Source organism: Panulirus ornatus, chromosome 57 (assembly GCF_036320965.1).
Source record: "Panulirus ornatus isolate Po-2019 chromosome 57, ASM3632096v1, whole genome shotgun sequence".
In the NCBI taxonomy this organism is placed as follows: Eukaryota; Metazoa; Arthropoda; class Malacostraca; order Decapoda; family Palinuridae; genus Panulirus; species Panulirus ornatus.
Window position 1 is genome coordinate 3,887,331 of NC_092280.1, and position 18,970 is coordinate 3,906,300.

Consider the following 18,970-nt stretch of genomic DNA (forward strand, 5'->3'; position numbering starts at 1 on the left):
GTGGCCAAGTGTGGCCAAGAGGATGGCCTTATCTTACCCCTGCACTCGCGTGTACCGTATAACAACTACCAGTGTTGTCGCTGCTGGTGGTGGTGGCGCTGGGGCTCTCGCAGTCCTGACACATTCCAGCAAGGCTTCTAACATACCCCAGCAAGGCTTCTAACATACCCCAGCAAGGCTTCTAACATACCCCAGCAAGGCTTCTAACATACCCCAGCAAGGCTTATAACATACCCCAGCAAGGCTTCCAACATACCCCAGCAAGGCTTCTAACATACCCCAGCAAGGCTTCTAACATACCCCAGCAAGGCTTCTAACATACCCCAGCAAGGCTTCTAACATACCCCAGCAAGGCTTCTAACATACCCCAGCAAGGCTTCTAACATACCCCAGCAAGGCTTCTAACATACCCCAGCAAGGCTGTACGTTCTAACACTGTGTACACAGGTATATAACACAAAACATAGATTGTACGTATTGTAAGTTTACTTAAGGCATCTCAAGACATCCTAAGGAAATTAGACCCTAATTGGATAATTATGTTGAATTGGTCCCGGCCAGGCAACACTACCGGACTCAAAGGTCAGAGGTCAAGGTCAACGTAGATGACCACCAGTTCTGTTTGCTGACTGTCGTCTTGCTAGTCTGGCAGCTAGGGTAGTTGTGCTGACGATGCTGGAGATTTGATGATGGTGTTGGAGACGCGCTGGCGGTGTTGCAGACGTGCTGGTAGTGTTGGAGACGCGCTGGCGGTGTTGCAGGCGTACTGGCAGTGTTGGAGAGGTACTAGTGGTGTTGGAGATCTGATGAGGGTGTTATTGGCGCGCTGGTGGTGTTGCAGACATGCTGGTGGTGTTGGAGATTTGATGATGGTGTTGAAGTTGTGCTGGTAGTGTTGGAGACGCGCTGATGGTGTTGCAGACGTGCTGGTGGTGTTGGAGATTTGATGATGGTGTTGGAGACGTGCTGGTAGTGTTGGATACGCGCTGATGGTGTAGCAGACGTGCTGGTGGTGTTGGAGATTTGATGATGGTGTTGGAGACGTGCTGGTAGTGTTGGATACGCGCTGATGGTGTAGCAGACGTGCTGGTGGTGTTGGAGATTTGATGATGGTGTTGGAGACGTGCTGGTAGTGTTGGAGACGCGCTGATGGTGTTGCAGACGTGCTGGTGGTGTTAGTGATTTGATGATGGTGTTGGAGACGTGCTGGCGATATTGCAGACGCGCTGGTGGTGTTGGAGATTTGATGATGGTGTTGTAGACGCGCTGCTGGTGGTGTTGGAGATTTGATGATGTTGGCGGTGGTGGCCCGGGGGACGCGCCTCACTGCACATCGATAACGTAAACAGAGACGATAAGTAAACCATAAGCTCACCAACCTCACACCTTCGAGACACATTTTTTTCCCCCTTAGACTCCACCCAGTCATCTAAATCCAAGCGCCTGCCACTATCATCTTGAAGTGACGCCTCATCTCCAGGCGCCAGAGTGAGGGAGACCGAGAGAGAACCACCTCACTACATGGAGAGTGAGGCGGGGGGAAGGAGGGAGGGAGGGAGGGAGGGAGAGAACGCTTGTGATATCATAGATAAGAAAAGATGTTGAATCTCAGATCTTCCCCTTTCTCATGGTCGAGACGCTCACACACTCCCTCTACCTACGTCGCGTCCACAAGACTTCCTCACCAGTGATCAGTCATCATCAGCTTGTGGTGTGAGGTGGTGACACGACGGGCTAGAGTGTGTGGTGTAGACCCGTTGACTGTGGAGTGAGAGCGAGTGGGGCAGAGGCTGAGTGAGACGCGGGCATAACACAGAACGACAGGGGGCGGTGGTATGATCCCCCTCCGCCACCTCACGCGGGCGGGGCTCGGTGAGACGAGAGAGAGAGAGAGAGAGAGAGAGAGAGAGAGAGAGAGAGAGAGAGAGAGAGAGAGAGAGAGGATATTTATTACCTCGACCCCGTAATGACCCCCGACGGTACGACCTTTTGACCAGACCTTTTAAAAGTGTCAGGTCAGTGGCTGGAGGTCGTACCGCCGTGCCCCTGTAGATCGTATCGTCGAAGCCAAGGGTCGTACCATCGTGCCCGAGGGTCGTACCGTCGCACTCGAGGTGTCGAGGTATCGTATCCAAGGGTCGTACCGTCGTGCCAGGGGTTTGTTTTGATGTGCCCAAGGAGCGTACCGTTGCACACGAGGGTCGTAGCGTCGTGCCCGGGGGTCGTGGCGTCGTGCCCGAGGGTCGTGGCGTCGTGCTCGGCGGTCCTGGCGTCGAGGCCGAGGGTTCAGGCGTCGTGGCCGAGGGTCGTGGCGTCGTGGCCGAGGGGTCATACCGTTGCGCACGAGGGTCATTTCGTCGTGCCCGGGAGTCGTGGCGTCGTGCCCGAGGGTCCTGGCGTCGTGGCCGAGGGTCCTGGCGTCGTGGCCGAGGGTCGTGGCGTCGTGGCCGAGGGTCGTGGCGTCGTGGCCGAGGGTCGTGGCGTCGTGCCCGGGAGTCGTGGCGTCGTGGCCGAGGGCCCTGGCGTCGTGGCCGAGGGTTCTGGCGTCGTGTCCGGGGGAGGTAGAGGGTGAGGGTAGCGAAGGTTTAGCAGCTGAGCAGCGGCGCGGGGACGAGCGCTAACCGCTGGGTTGCGGTCCCATTGCTCTTCATCTGAGCCAAGTGGACAATTGGCCACTGGGTTGTGAGAGGGAAAGTGAACGGCGGGACTACCATGTCCACACATCCCAGGCCCTTATGACATACATGTGTGGGAGGTGTGGAGTCTGGGGAGCTGCTGTCAAACCCCCGCCTGGTATATATATATATATATAATACGGTGCCATGCTCACCTCCGAGGATGTCACTGGGTAGACGTAAACTCACATATGAGGATGTCACTGTGGGTAGACGTAAACTCATATGTGATGATGTCACTGTGGGTAGACGTAAACTCACATATGAAGATGTCACTGTGGGTAGACGTGAGCCAGACTGGTCGAATCCACGGAACACCACCCACACAGTAATGTCCCCACAACGGCAGCAACAGGCCGCCACAACGGCAGCAACAGGCCACCACAACGGCAGCAACAGGCCGCCACAACGGCAGCAACAGGCCACCACAACGGCAGCAACAGGCCGCCACAACAGCAGCAACAGGCCGCCACAACGGCAGCAACAGGCCGCCACAACGGCAGCAACAGGCCACCACAACGGCAGCAACAGGCCACCACAACGGCAGCAACAGGCCGCCACAACGGCAGCAACAGGACGCCACAGGAGTATAAGACGTGGAATAACACGTCTCTGGACTTGTGTGAGTGTACGACACAGTGGGTATGGGAGTGTGTGGCTCACGGTACGTGCTTGTGTGCGGAAGTGAGTGGAAGAAACCACAGCTATGTGGAGTTATGAAGTCAATCTAAAAATACGTTACGTGGGACATTTTTAAACGCCATTAAATGGTATGAAATACAGACATCTTAGCGAGGGGAGGTTGTAGTGTTACACAATACACCAATATAACTGTATCTTGACTGTATGTCGTTACTGTATATCCTTGAAATGACTGTATCTTGACTGTAACAAGGTAGTTTCATAGATACTTTATAAGGTTAAGTGAATTCAAGGTCAGGCGATAATAACCCTTTGAGCACTAAGGGTACGACCCTTGTGTATGATATGATGGCCTGGCCTTTGACCCTTAATGCCCTGAGGCTTGTACCGTATTGCTCTGGGGTCGTAATGTGCCTATTGATCGTACCGTGGTGCTCAAGGATCGTACCGTAGTGCCCAATGATCGTACTGTGGTGCCCAGTAATCGTACCGTGGTGCCCAATGATCGTACCGTCGTAACTTAGTGCTCAGTGATCGTACTGTCGTACCTTAGTGCTCAATGATCGTACCGTGGTGCCCAGATATCGTACCGTGGCGCCCAGACATCGTACCGTCGTACCGTGGTGCCCAGAGATCGTACCGTGACGCCTAGACATCGTACCGTCGTACCTTCGTGCCCAATGATCGTACCGTGGTTGCCAAAGATCGTACCGTCGTAACTTAGTGCTCAGTGATCGTACTGTCGTACCTTAGTGCTCAATGATCGTACCGTGGTGCCCAGAGATCGTACCGTGGCGCCCAGACATCGTACCGTTGTACCGTGGTGCCTAGAGATCGTACCGTGACGCCCAGACATCGTACCGTCGTACCGTGGTGCCCAGAGATCATACCGTCGTACCTTAGTGCCCACAAATCGTACCGTCGTACCTTAGTGCCCCAAGATCGTACCGTCGTACCTCAGTACTCAGTGATCGTACCGTGGTGCCTAGAGATCGCACCGTCGTACCTTCGTGCCCAATGATCGTACCGTGGTGCCCTTAGATCGTACCGTGACGCCCAGACATCGTACCGTCGTACCGTGGTGCCCAGAGATCGTACCGTCGTACCGCAGTGCTCAATATCATATCGAGATGCTAAAAGGCGATGGGTAGCACAAGTGTATATGTAGCGAGGCACCATGGCGTCAGGGGGGGGTCGAGAGTGTCATGAACAGAAGGGGTGCCAAGTAGGGTGCCTGGCACACACACACACACACACACACACACACACACACACACACACTCTCAGCGTCTCCCGCGCCCGCACTCTGTCCAACGCATTCATGTAAACGCACCGCTCCCGCTACGTCCGCCCGAATTAACACGCAGACTCCAGCACGAAAATAAACGAACAGAAGAGTGATCAAAGCGACTCTCTCTCTCTCTCTCTCTCTCTCTCTCTCTCTCTCTCTCTCTCTCTCTCTCTCTCTCTCTAAGACCCACACACGCGTACATAACGGCCAGGAGTGTGTGTGTGTGTGTGTGTGTGTGTGTGTGCTTATACATAAGGTTAAGACTTGATAAAGCCACACTGTTATAAGAGACGAGGGGGGGTGGGCTGGAGGGGGGAGGGGGAGGTTTGAGCAACAACACGAGTGACACACACACACACACACACACACACACGGTTATCAAACAAGCTGGTCAGGACAAGTACTTGCTGGTCTTTCCACTCGTCCGATACATAATGGAAAATCTAAAGTTCACTTGGCTACGCGGCAAGGAGAAAAAAAATATGGCTTATACAACCTCAAGGGAGGAGACAAAAAATTTAACACCACCACAACCAGATTGAACTGACTTGAGCGTTACCCACCAACATACCATCACAATGCGCAGCCTTCAGACAGGCATGTGCGCAGTTAGCGCGCCCCCCCCCCTCCCCCCCTCCTCCTCCTCAGGGCCACGCGCTGTGATTTTTAAAAGTGTCATTTTCCCCTCCCCCCCCCAAACTCCCACCTCCACCCACCCCCCCTCTCTCTCCCACGTTAAACGAAACTGTATCCTCCTCAGCCTTTGGTTAACGACGACACGGATCAACGAGCGTTAAACCTCACATACTTGTAGCCAGCCAGCCAGGACGAGGTGGGATGGGGTAGGGAAGGAGTCATAAGACAGCAACTTGCGCTAAAGGAGTGACACTTGACAGCCACTGAAGTGCTAGCTCACTGCGGGAGGAGATCTGCATCGAATAGGCACTGGTCTCACGAAAGGACAGACGCTAGCCTCACGACGGATAGGTGCCAACCTCACTAAAGGATAGGGACTGACCACAGAGGAATAGCTGACAAACTCACAGAGGGCTAGGTGCTAAGGTGAGAGGGGCTAGGAGCTTATCTCAGGTGGATGGGCACTAAGCTCACTAAGGGATAGGCTCTGGGCTCACTAAGGGATAGGCGCTGGGCTCACGGTGGGATAGGCTCTGGGCTCACGGTGGGATAGGCTCTGGGCTCACGGTGGGATAGGCGCTGGGCTCACGGTGGGATAGGTTGGGCTCACGATGGGATAGGCTCTGGGCTCACGGTGGGATAGGCGCTTCGTTCAGGCGCTAATAGAAATGTTTAGGGATAGGCACAAAGCCCTCGGACGAATAGGTACTAAAACCCATGAGGGATAAGTGGTGCTATCCTCCAGGAAGGGGATAGGTCCTAGTCTCGGAGCGTGACGAGCTAAGCTCAGGGGACGGACGGATAGAAGCTAACCCAACAGAGACAAGCTGTAAGCTGGAAGGGACAGGAGAACCCAGCTTACTATGGGGACTTAGAGCGGCTAACCCAGCTTACTATAGGGGACACAGGTGCTATGGCAAGGTCATAGCAGGCTGGGGGCTAGGCCTCGTGCCGGGAGGGGAGGGGATAGGGGAGGGGAGAGGAGAGGGGAGGGGATGTGTGTGAGTGTGGACCACCACGTAAACACAGCCTATGTGTAACACACCGCGTGACGTCACGCCGAGCGTCGCCTCCCTAAGGCTAGCCCCCCTCCCTCCCCCTCCCCTCCCCCTATCCCCCATCCCTCCTTCCCTCCCTCCCTCCCTCACCACCCACCCTCACCCCCCGCCAAATCTCTCACTCGTATAATTGGCTCGACGTTATATTTGGCGATCGCACCAGACCGGCGCGTACTCGCAGACTCACACTTAAGACAGCTGGAGACGAGGCTGGCGTTAAGGTACTGCGAAGATGCGTTATTTATCCCTCATCCTCACCCCCCCTCCACCCCCCTCCCCTCCCCCAGCCCCCTCCTTGTTGTGTCTAGATTGTGGGGGAGAAACGCTGGGGTGAGGGAGGGAGGGAGGGGAGGAAGTTCCAGTTATGTACACCACCAGCCACCAGACGACCTTGAACCTAGCATTATGATGATGCCGAGGCAAAACACACACACACACACACACACGCACACACACACACACACACACACACACACACACACACGCACACACACACACACACACACACACACACACACACACACACACACACACACACACACACACACACACACACACACACACACACACACAAAATAATCATTATTATCTAAATCTTTTAAGGGTTCAGCAGGCCAGAGCTTAATTAGAATCTAGAGGTTGATAAAAGGGAAAAAGAAGAGAGAAGAGAAAAGGTACTTACGAATTTGGAAAGGGAAAAGAAAATTTGTCTTTTAAAACGTACCAGATCATAGCGACTTGGGAAGACATGAAAGGTCAGAGAGTTCGAGTTTCGGAGTGTAAGGAGAGAAACAGTTATCAAAACGGCCTACCCTCGAATTGCTGACAGCCACATTGTAATCATTTGACGTAGCAGCTTGCCGAGTATTGTGTGGTGTAGCTAGTGGTGGGGGGTACACAAGCAGCCAGCTCTTGGGAGCAAAAACACAAATAATATCTAAAGAAGAGGGAAGGTGAACCAACATTGCGGCGTAGGACAAGGGGGTCAAGTTTGGAAGATAGACTGGGTGAGTTCATGAGTTTGCCCTCTCTTTCGACTCAACTCTGTCACATAAAGATGCAGATCTAGAACCACCCCAGATGTGAGAGCAGTACTCCACGGATCAATCCTTTATATAAACGGAGCAATCGTCAGAAGAAAAGAAATTTCGACATCTGAACAGGACACACACTTTCCGTGAGGCACAGCCTTAGCTATTCCCTTAACGTGGGGTCCCCAAGATAGAGAGATCGTTTCAGTGATACCAAGTTTGTTCACTGAGTTAAGAGGAGGAATTACAGAACCGTCGAAGGAGAGAGAGAGAGAGAGAGAGAGAGAGAGAGAGAGAGAGAGAGAGAGAGAGAGAGAGAGAGAGAGAGAGAGAGAGAAGGTGTGAGAAAGTGGGCACAAACTGGACTTTGGAGGCGCCTACAAACAAACAAATACATCTAAACAAAGACCCACAACAGTTGGAACTATTTGAGTCATCTGCCCTGTCCCGGGTATCGAACACGGACCCATGTGAGCCAAGATGTAAGGTCAGTAGTTAAGTACCAAGGCTCCAGGAGTGAAAACCTCTGCTTGCGCTGCGCAAATAGCAAACTAGTGACACACTGACACGCCAACAGGAGACGGTGAACTATACTGACCGGTCTCCAGGAGGAGTGTGGGAGTGGGAGGTGCTAGAAAAGATAATCAGAAGCCGAAGGAGAAATAAGAAGAACGAGGGCGATTGCATCTACTTACAAGGGGACCTAAACACACTCCAAAGTTAGTCTGATACACGGTTGAGGAAATTCTTCCCTGGCAAATGTCATGATGATGGGACACACTCAAACAACAATTCCTCAATATGAACATTATAGCAGGAACTAAGCTCGAAGGACTTGTGTGAGAGAGGCAGGCTCGGGAGGAGACATCGTCCCACATTTGTTGTCAGACACCCATACGAGGAGAATGACATATCCAGCAAAATGTTCGCTTCCTGTATAAGGCTGAGAATCGACTGTGCATCTCAAGTTTGGCGACCGCACTTAAAGAAACACAGAGAGATAATAGAGAAGGTCCAGAGGAGGGCAACGAGGCTGGGACCAGATGGAAGGGAGCTGAGTTACAGGGGAAAGACGAGAATCCTTGAATTCGTCAACCACGGAAGAGAGAAGAGTGAGGCGTGACCAATAACGACCATTAGGTTGTGAAATCAGCTTCATGTTAAACAAATCTTCGAAAGATGGAGAGATATGATAAACAGAAGCCTTAGCGTGAAATTGAGAGAACTTGTTAGAAAAGGACGTAGAAGGTATATGACCAGTGGATCAATGGGATAAACTGAATGAGAATATGGTAACTGCGGGCAATACAAAGATATCAGTAGAGATGGGTGAAGAGAGAGAGGACCCCGCCAGTGTTGAACTTCCTCCCCATGCATAACAAAGAGGCAATTACACAGACTGTGCCTGTTAGACGGAGAACTATAAGAGGAAACAGTATTTTCAACAAGAATCTCTCCGACATCCCGGAAAATGTGACTACCCCCCATAGAGACCAGACGGGCAAGGACACACACTTGAGGAACATCATGAAGGAGCGATTAGGAAGAGAGAGGCGGCGAGTGTCCACTTTGAGGAAGAAGAAGAAGGTCGTACAGATGGTGGTGGTGGTGGTGGTGGAGGTCCCTCACACCAGAGGGGGCGTCCCCTACAGGGAAAAGAGGCAAACTTTGCCTCACGAGAAACGTAAAAAAATACACACAGGGACGCTCAAGCTCCTTCAAGTGCCAGTTAGTGAGAGGAAAAAGAAAAAATATATATATACACAACTCCTTCCACGTCCACTTTCGAGGTGTGGTGTTTAGTCTACTTACTCTCTAGACGATTCACACCTTTTCTGTTCGGTTAGGTTAGGTTCGGTTAGGTTAGGTTAGGTTAGGTTAGGTTAGGTTAGGTTCGGTTAGGTTAGGTTAGGTTAGGTTAGGTAATTCTTTAAAATGAAATTGTCCTCCGCACTGAAGGTTTGGGATAACCTCTTTGGACTGCCTTAACTTAAACCTTTCAGTACAAAGGGTACGGCCTTTGAGCACGGAAGACCTTTGAGCACGGAAGGTACGGTCTTTGAGCACAGAAGGTAGAGCCTTTGAGCACGGAAGGTATGACCTTTGAGCATGGAAGGTACGACCTTTGAGCACGGAAGGTACGACCTTTGAGCACGGAAGGTACGACCTTTGAGCACGGAAGGTACGATCTTTGAGCACGGAAGGTACAACCTTTGAGCACGGAAGGTACAACCTTTGAGCACGGAAGGTACAACCTTTGAGCACGGAAGGTACAACCTTTGAGCACGGAAGGTACGACCTTTGAGCACGGAAGGTACGGCCTTTGAGCACGGAAGGTACGATCTTTGAGCACGGAAGGTTGGATCCTTGAACCCAGAGGTACGGCCCTTAGACCCAGAGGTACGATCATTGAACACAGAGGTACGACCCTTGAACACAACGATATGTACCTTGTGCACAACGGTCCCTGTGCCCTTGGCAATGATAACGTATCGTAGAGTCGTTATCTCTTATGTTCAATCGTACACACATAACGAAGTCATTATTGTCATGGTGATCTGCTGCGTTAAACCTTCTTCACTCCCATACAAACCCTTAAAAAAAGGGCATTGATACAAATGGCCACGTAACGGCCATTTTAGACTTAAGAGCCAGTACATGTACTGTAGGGAACGAGGGGTGGGTGTCTACTTTACAACCGTGGGGGTTTCACCCCCCCTCCTCTCTCTCTCTCTCTCTCTCTCTCTCTCTCTCTCTCTCTCTCGTCTCCCCAGATGAACAGTCTTCCTGGGAGTTATGCGGTTCATGAAGAACAGGCGGAAGAACACGGTACTTGGGAGGTCATGTCCACCACTGCTGAAGGCTGCCAACCCCACCTCCCTCCCTTCCATCCCTCCCTTCTCGCCTGCCAAGGACCTTACGTACACGTAGCGCGATCGTGTGCGACCTTACAGCTGTCCCGAACACCTGAAGGTGATCATGTTTTTCGACGGTTGGTTTATAACCAGACGAGGTCAGCCTTAATGACCCCCTGGCAGTCTATAGGTCAAATAACCAACCATCAGATCCCTTCCTCCCATTAGCACACATTTAAAGTCACTTTTTCTACTCTAAAAGTCTTGCCTCAGTTACCCCTACTCTCTGTGCCACACAACACCCGTTTTCTCTGACGGAGTAGCAGCAACACGGGAGTATAACATGTACATGACCCCGAGCCCCTCCCACCTGACTGGTGACGGTGTGGGTCAGTCAGTTCCCTCCCACCACACACTGCACCTCTCTCCCACACCAGACGCCCCCAACACAGCCCTACGTCCCAACCCACACCAGACGCCCCAACACAGCCCTACGTCCCAACCCACACCAGACGCCCCAACACAGCCCTACGTCCCAACCCACACCAGACGCCCCAACACAGCCCTACGTCCCAACCCACACCAGACTCGCCCAACACAGCCCTACGTCCCAACCCACACCAGACTCGCCCAACACAGCCCTACGTCCCAACCCACACCAGACGCCCCCAACACAGCCCTACGCCCCAACCCACACCAGACTCGCCCAACGCAGCCCTACGTCCCAACCCACACCAGACGCCCCCAACACAGCCCTACGACCCATCCCACACCACACTCAACACCAACCCCCCACACCAGTATAAGGGAAAACATGCTCCCCTTACGTTCCACACACCACATCTCCACCCCCACACTACCCCACACCACACCACAGTCCCCATGCCAACCCAACCAAACACTAAGTTCCTCCACCACACTTATTATAACTACCTCATCACGCTGCTTCCTGCCCACATCCCAACCACCTCATTACGTAATAGGATACACCCACGCCCTGCCACACTGTTTAGTGTCACCACACACACACACACACACACACACACACACAGCTTAAGCAGTAAGTAAGGACATGGTATAATATACAGTTGTGAAACGGGATAACACGAGTGTTACAACCCTCTCCCCGTGACACATCAACACTGTCATATTTACGTATAACAACATGGGAATACAGACCATCCAATGCGATCCACCACACTGAAGACCTGATCATATGGACCACCAATTTGAGTGCGTGGTTAGCGATGGTATCAACAGAAGACGAGGGAGGGGGACAAGACTCAAAGGGGAGACACAGTTGTTCCAACGATACACAGATGATTCATTTCTGTGGGAAACTCAAACTGGGAAATGTAATTCCAGTTCTGAAATATAGAAAACCTTTGATATAGAATCTATGAAACGTGTGCTGAGGGGGGGGGGGCTATGGCTGAGTGTCACAGAGAGAAATAGAGATCAGATAAGATAGAAAAACGACATGGTAGAAAATGCTATAAAGTTGTATTACAAAAAGGGCTGTATTGTGTTGAAGATATAGGCGGTATAACAACCAACTGGCATTTGGAAGATAGAGCGAGAGACGAGCTTCCATCCATATCAGGACGGAGGAGCTGAGAAATATCGTGCCAATCTTTAAGTAAGGAGATATGGAAGTTATTCTTCACGCCAAACGGGGATATTTGACGAACCTGATGTGTTGTATGCTGTCAGAAAAGATCATCAGAAAGCAAATGGATGCCCACTTACGAAGGAGAAACTACATGAATGAGAGGAAAACAGGTTCTGAGAAAAGAGGTCGCCCGTAACAAGGTTTATACACCTCCATGACAACGTGAGCTGTGTCTCAAACACAAGAAATAGATGGCTGGATTGTGGGTTCTTGGACTGTCCAGAAGGCAACGGACACTGTCCCATACAGAAGGATAGAAAAGCAGAAGGATTTCCGGGCAAGCATGAAGCAAAAAGGCTCCTTTGCGAGTCGAGATTCAACTTAGTGGAAGGGATCGTGGAGTGGCATGACTGAAGAGCGTTTTTCCATGAGGACTGGCGTATCCAATGGCGTTCTACAGGGCTTCGCCTTTGGTCCGTTGTTGTTCACGATCCACACCAATGGCTGACCAGAAGGACCGGATTCTTACCAGAATACGTCTGTGCATGACGTTAAACCCTTGAGGGAAGTGAGGAATCACAGGGAATACACCAACTTACGAAGGAACTTGGACAAACTCCATTCAGATACATCGAGTACATTTGACCGAAAGCAGAATTTGCCTCGACCATGAAAGGTTAAAAGAGAAGGTCCTAAGGAGGACATCAAAGTTGGTACCTGACTAAGAGAACAAGATCACACGGAGAGCTTCGAGGCTATCAATTTGTTCATCATGAAGGGTAGATTAATAAGGGGGGAAGACCTGATCACAAGCCTTCACGTTCTACATCGAAAAAAAAAAGCATTTAGAGAGAGAGAGAGAGAAAGAGAGAGAGAGAGAGAGAGAGAGAGAGAGAGAGAGAGAGAGAGAGAGAGAGAGAGAGAGAGAGAGAGAGACAGACAGACAGAGAGAGAGAGAGAGAGAGAGAGAGAGAGAGAGAGAGAGAGAGAGAGAGAGAGAGAGAGAGAGAGAGAGAGTAATTAGAAGACACTTCAAGAATTTAAGCAAAAACATCTGCAGAAAAATAAGATGGAAAGAAGGACTTTGAAAGCATCGGAGATGTGGATGAATGAGATAATGCAAGGGACGAAATTGTGACTTTGGAGTATATAATAGTTTTCTGTGGTCGTATGACAGCAAAAAAAAAAAAAAAGAATATAAGCCAAGAGATTGGGGTCCATTAGTGTATAACTCCCTCCCCATACTATATAAATGGACTATTACACACACACACACACACAGACACACACACACACACACACACACGTAACGCTATACCACTGGGTGATTTTACACACACACGCACACTCACACACATACTCACACACACACACACACACGTAATACTATACCACTGGTTCATTTTCCACACACAAGCACGTACACCCCCACCACACACCACACCTGCAGCGCCACCATACCACACCTCTGTCACCATGTTCAAAGGGGCACTATACAAACCTCCTCATCACTATACAACACTTACCCTGCCCTCTACAACACAACTTACCACACCCAGCTCTCCTACACCTGCCACTACTCAGCACACACACACACACACACACGCACACACACACACACAACACACTCGCAGCCACACCCTTCTCACCCAACACGGGGGGATGTGGTGGACAAAAATATTCCTCAACATAGGCATTTCGGGAGTGAAAAGTATGCAAATTATCCTGGCGGATTGGATAATTAGCGGCGAGGAGCCAGGATGAGGGTGTGTGAGGGAGGGTTTGGCCATAATGAGAGCCCTTCAGGTTGACACTCACTTAATCCCGACGTATCAGAGGCACCTCAGACCCAAGCCATCGGAGACGGTGGGTGGGTGAGGTGCATGTGTCCCTCCCTTCCTCCTTCTCCTCCTTCTCCTCCCACTATCACCCGCCCGCCCGCTCGCCCGCCCGGCGTCCAAGCCTACGTCTACTTACTCTCCTCCCATCCGCCTGTGACATGACCTCCTGGTGAGGCATGGTAAGGGTAAGGGTGGAGGGGCGCCCCTCATGTTGACATTATCCCCTCGGTCTCCATCTCCCCCTCCTGACGTCATCACCCAGCCACCACCTATCAACCATTTCTCCCCTCAAGTCATTTCGTCACCACAAACACTATCGATCTCTCCCCTCCCCACATGACCCACAAACCTCTCCCCTCCCCACATGACACACAAACCTCTCCCCTCCCCACATGAACCGCAAACCTCTCCCCTCCCCACATGACCCGCAAACCTCTTCCTTCCCCACATGACCCACAAACCTCTCCCCTCCCCACATGACCCGAAGCCTCTCCCCTCCCCACATGACCCGCAAACCTCTTCCTTCCCCACATGACCCACAAGCCTCTTTCCTCCCCACGTGACCCACGAACCCCTCTTCTCCCGCATCACCCAAACACCTCTCTCCCTACGTTGGCAAACTTCCTCTCCCCACGTCACACCATGAAAGCCTCTCTCCTCGCCATATCACTCTAAACAAGATTCTCCCCTCCCCATATCACCCCAAAAGCATCTTCCTCCCCACATGACCCTTCTTATATCACCCGACTCAAACCATTGCCACTCCCCACGTCACCCCACCGACAACCACCCACGGTAAGTGCACGTCAACAGTGTGTGTGTGTGTGTGTGCCGGCCACGACTCCCCATTGGCCACCCCACACGCTCTCCCACATACTTCCTCTCCCCCACACAGTCTCCACCCACCTGTGCACACTTCCCACTCTTCTTCCTCCCCCACACACTTCCCACATACCTTCCTCCCTCACACACACTCTCCCTATACTCCCCTCTCTCTCTCACACACTCCCCACACACAATCTCCTCCCTCCTCCCCACACACTCCCCTGACACTCTCCTCCCACCCCCACATCGGCAGGTGGAGGCCGTGCCCCTGGGGCTGCCATACCCACAGTAACCAGTAAGGAAAAGTGATCATGGATTAGTTAAGTCATTACCCACCTCCCTGGACGCTCTCACACCCCACCTGGGGCGGCCTGGGGAGGGGAAGGGATCTTTCCAAGCCTCATCCACTCCAGCTGTCCCCAGCTGTCACCCCTAACAGCTGACACCCACCCACTCTCCAAACCAGTCCCAGCTGTTACCTCGCCCCTCGAACTAGTCCCAGCTGTTACCTCGCCCCTTCCCACTACTCCCAGCTGTTACCTCGCCCCTTCCCACTACTCCCAGCTGTTACCTCGCCCCTTCCCACTAGTCCCAGCTGTTACCTCACCCCTTCCCATTAGTCCCAGCTGTTACACACCACTCCCACCAATCCCAGCTGTTCTCCTTTCCCATCCACCGTCCCACTCAGCTGTCAGCCCTTCCTTGCTGTCCTAACTACCATCTCTCCTACCCGTTTACCCTTCCTATCCGCCCTTCCACGCAGCAGCTAGCCCTCCCCAGTCCCAAACCCGCCCCGTCCCATCCCGAACCCATCCTACGAAGCAAACCCATGTCCACGTAGCATCCCATTTTCTCCAAACCAACATCATGAAAAACACCCACGAACTCATCAATATCATGGAACACCCTGGCATGTGTTGCGGAGAGGCGTCAACCACGAGTGGAAACACAGTGTTCCCACACAGCCACCACAACACAACCCGACACTCTCCTCTAGGGAGAAGCACTGGGTTCGACCCCCTTACACACCGAGCAAGAACCCGGATTCAGGATTCACACCGGATTCCTCGTTCCAGGAACGACTGCCCACACCATCCGGATTTAGTAGGCCAGGCGTTCGTGAACGGGTGAACTGACTCCTGGATAATTCCGGATCCCAAATCCCGGACCCCAGTCGATACACCACTAAGGCTCTAGACGGATCCATTACCAGGCGTTCGTGACTGTACAACCCCCTTGTTACGACGTCGTCACAATGGTAACATTTCCCGTGAAGAAGAAGCAAAAATAAACGCGTTCAGTTATTGACCAAAATAGAAATGCAAAATCATTTTGATCAAAATGGAAATATACACAAACCATTGCATTATACACACACACACACACACACACACACACACATATAATTATATATATATATATATATATATATATATATATATATATATATATATATATATATATATATATAAAGGCTATTAGACGGTGAGGATTGGACGTGTTAAAACCGTCCAACCTCGTTTTTAAAAGTGTTTAACAAACCCACATTAAACCATCCGCATCATACACTCCTTCCCTGAACACACACACACACACACACACACACACACACACACACACTTACTCTTATTAAAAAGGAAGGAAATATTCCATCTCTATAGAGTCTATCTTCCCCTCTTGTGACCTTGACCTTTGACCTAAATCGAGAAAAAAAAACAAAAACCATTCCCACCACTTCTTGATCGATCGAATGTATAAACCTAAAAAAAAGATCTGTCACTAGAACACTGTCTTATGATCCTAACCGAACCACAGACCATCAAAGACCCTCCCCCATATATCCACCTTCCACCTTGCAAAAAACAAATGACGATTGCCTCCAAAATTCATCGTCACTTACCTTATTGTTTGGCGGAGGAGGAACTGGTCGTCTATTCCTCTGGCTGGCAGGCGAAGCCCCTACCAAAGACTCCATCCTTGAGATACAGACATACATGACCAGCCGTGTGGCACAGCATATGTGTGTGTGTATGTGTTACGAGGTTTGTATGAGGGTAATATGCCGTGGTGGTGGCGGCAGTGAGTGGGGGTCCGCCAGAGACCCGGGTACGGTGTGGCGATAGCATTAGGCACTGGAATCCCCCAGGCGATGGTGAGTGCGGGGGTGTGCCAGACAGCTGGCACGGGAGGCAGACAATGGCACTCATGGTAGTATTGTTTACGGTGGGGGAGGTGGGAGGAGCCATTGTCTGGCCTCCCTGCTGCTGCCCGCCACCACAACAGGCACTTGAGGACGCCAGAGAGGATCTAATTCCCCTCTCTCAAGTACGTCATTCTGATTGAGAGGACAGTGTTTATACTTCCACTCGTGGTCTTCTAAGGTTTCCGGTCCCCAGTGGTGACGGAGCTGGGGTGATTTCCAGTCCCCAGTGGTGAGGACCCTGGGGTGACATTGTCTCCACTCTTCAGCCTCTGAATTCAAGTTTATCATCTTTATTCCACCATGTGTGCCTTTTGTAGTGAGGGCCATGTGGGGTTTTTAGGGAAGGAACATGTGTATGATTGGGCGAAGGTGGACTTGAGTGTGGGGGGGGGAATGAGACGCCTCCCCTCTGGTTCAACTGGGCTGTGACACCATCATCCATGACCAAAATGGAAACACGTTCGTGAAATGAAGCCATGACGCACACTTTACACTGGTAAGCATTACCCACACATCACGAAGCATTACCCACACATCACGAAACATTACCCACACATCACGAAGCATTACCCATACATCATGAAGCATTACCCACACGTCACGAAGCATTACCCACACATCACGAAGCATTACCCACACATCACGAAGCATTACCCACACATCACGAAGCATTACCCACACATCACGAAGCATTACCCACACATCACGAAGCATTACCCACACATCACGAAGCATTACCCACACATCACGAAGCATTACCCACACATCACGAAGCATTACCCACACATCACGAAGGTGGTGAGATGAGTTTTCGTGTGGACGATAATATATGTCGCCTCGCTGTCTGCCGTAAGACACGCTAACTCAGTGATTCGGTCAGTGACCCCTAACAGCCACAGGTCACCAGCACTCCAGACGAGGCCCACAGGGGTAAGGAGGACAGCTGGGGACCACGGGTGAGCACTGTACGAAACAGGGAAGGATGAAGACCACAAGTACAGACCACGGGTGCGGAAGGTCACACAGGGTCATGGCTGCAGGTAACCACGGATGCGGAAGGTCACACAGGGTCATGGACACAGGTGAAAGCTAATAAGAAGAACCCCAGGTCATTAGTACCAGGTAAGGACGGAAGGTCTGAGAGAAACTGACCCTCATGTTGAGTCAGATGTCAGCCAGGAACCTACCGACACACAGAGGCCCACGCTGGCACGGGATAAACCTCATAAGAACAAGGAAGAAGAGGGACGAGCCAGATACACAGACCCTGGGTCATATACACAGACCCCTGAGCCAGATACACAGACCCTGGGTCATATACACAAACCCCTGAGCCAGATACACAGACCCTGGGTCATATACACAGACCCCTGAGTCATATACACAAACCCATAAGCCAGATACACAGACCCTGAGCCAGATACACAGACCATGAGGTAGATGCACATACCCCTGAGTCAGATACACAGACCCTGAGCCAGATACACAAACCATGAGGCAGATACACAGACCCTGAGCCAGATACACAGACCACTGAGCCAGATACACAGACCACTAAGCCAGATACACAGACCACCGAGTCAGATACACAGACCACTGAGCCTGATACACAGACATTCCCCAGACGGTCGGCTGAGTTCAAGGAGCGTCGTTTTAAATGCATGCCACGGTATACAAGCGGCTATAAACATCTGTTTACATTACCAAAGTTAAGACAGACGCCTCCAGATCCACGAGTACTGAACCAGCCCTTCTCTCTCTCTCTCTCTCTCTCTCTCTCTCTCTCTCTCTCTCTCTCTCTCTCTCTCTCTCTCTCTCTCGGCCATCCTGAAGGGGGCTAGGCAAGGATTAGGGTAGATAGGGGGCACCACAGGGGCTTGGGAGGGGCACCACAAAGTTTAGGGGGTAAGTGGAAGGACACCAAACGGGTCAGGGGGGTAGGTGGAGAGGCACCACACGGGCTTGGGTGGGGGGAGCGGGGGTGGGGGTTGAGGTTGAAGGGCACTACACAAGGGGGTTGAGCTGAGGGGTACCACAAGGTAGGGAAGAGGAAGGGGGGTACCACGCTGCTGTTCAACCATGATACATAATAGCCACAGCAACACAGACTTTCCTCACAATGTTCCGTGGAAATTCATACGTTTTATAGTCTTACTTAATCTTCTAGAACACACACACACACACACACACACACGCACACACACACACACACACACACGCACGCACGCACGCTCGCGCGCGCGTGCGTGTGGGGTAGGAGAGTGAGGGGGTGGCTGTCCAGGAAGCGGGCGCTGGGCAAGT

The 18,970-nt window shown here is 51.7% G+C and overlaps 1 protein-coding gene across 18 annotated transcripts in view; it reads right to left on the minus strand.

Moving 5' to 3' along the window:
* The window catches only part of Glut1 (Glucose transporter 1), a 904,849-nt gene that overhangs the window by 727,534 nt on the left and 158,345 nt on the right, over positions 1-18,970 (minus strand). The window lies entirely within an intron of this gene.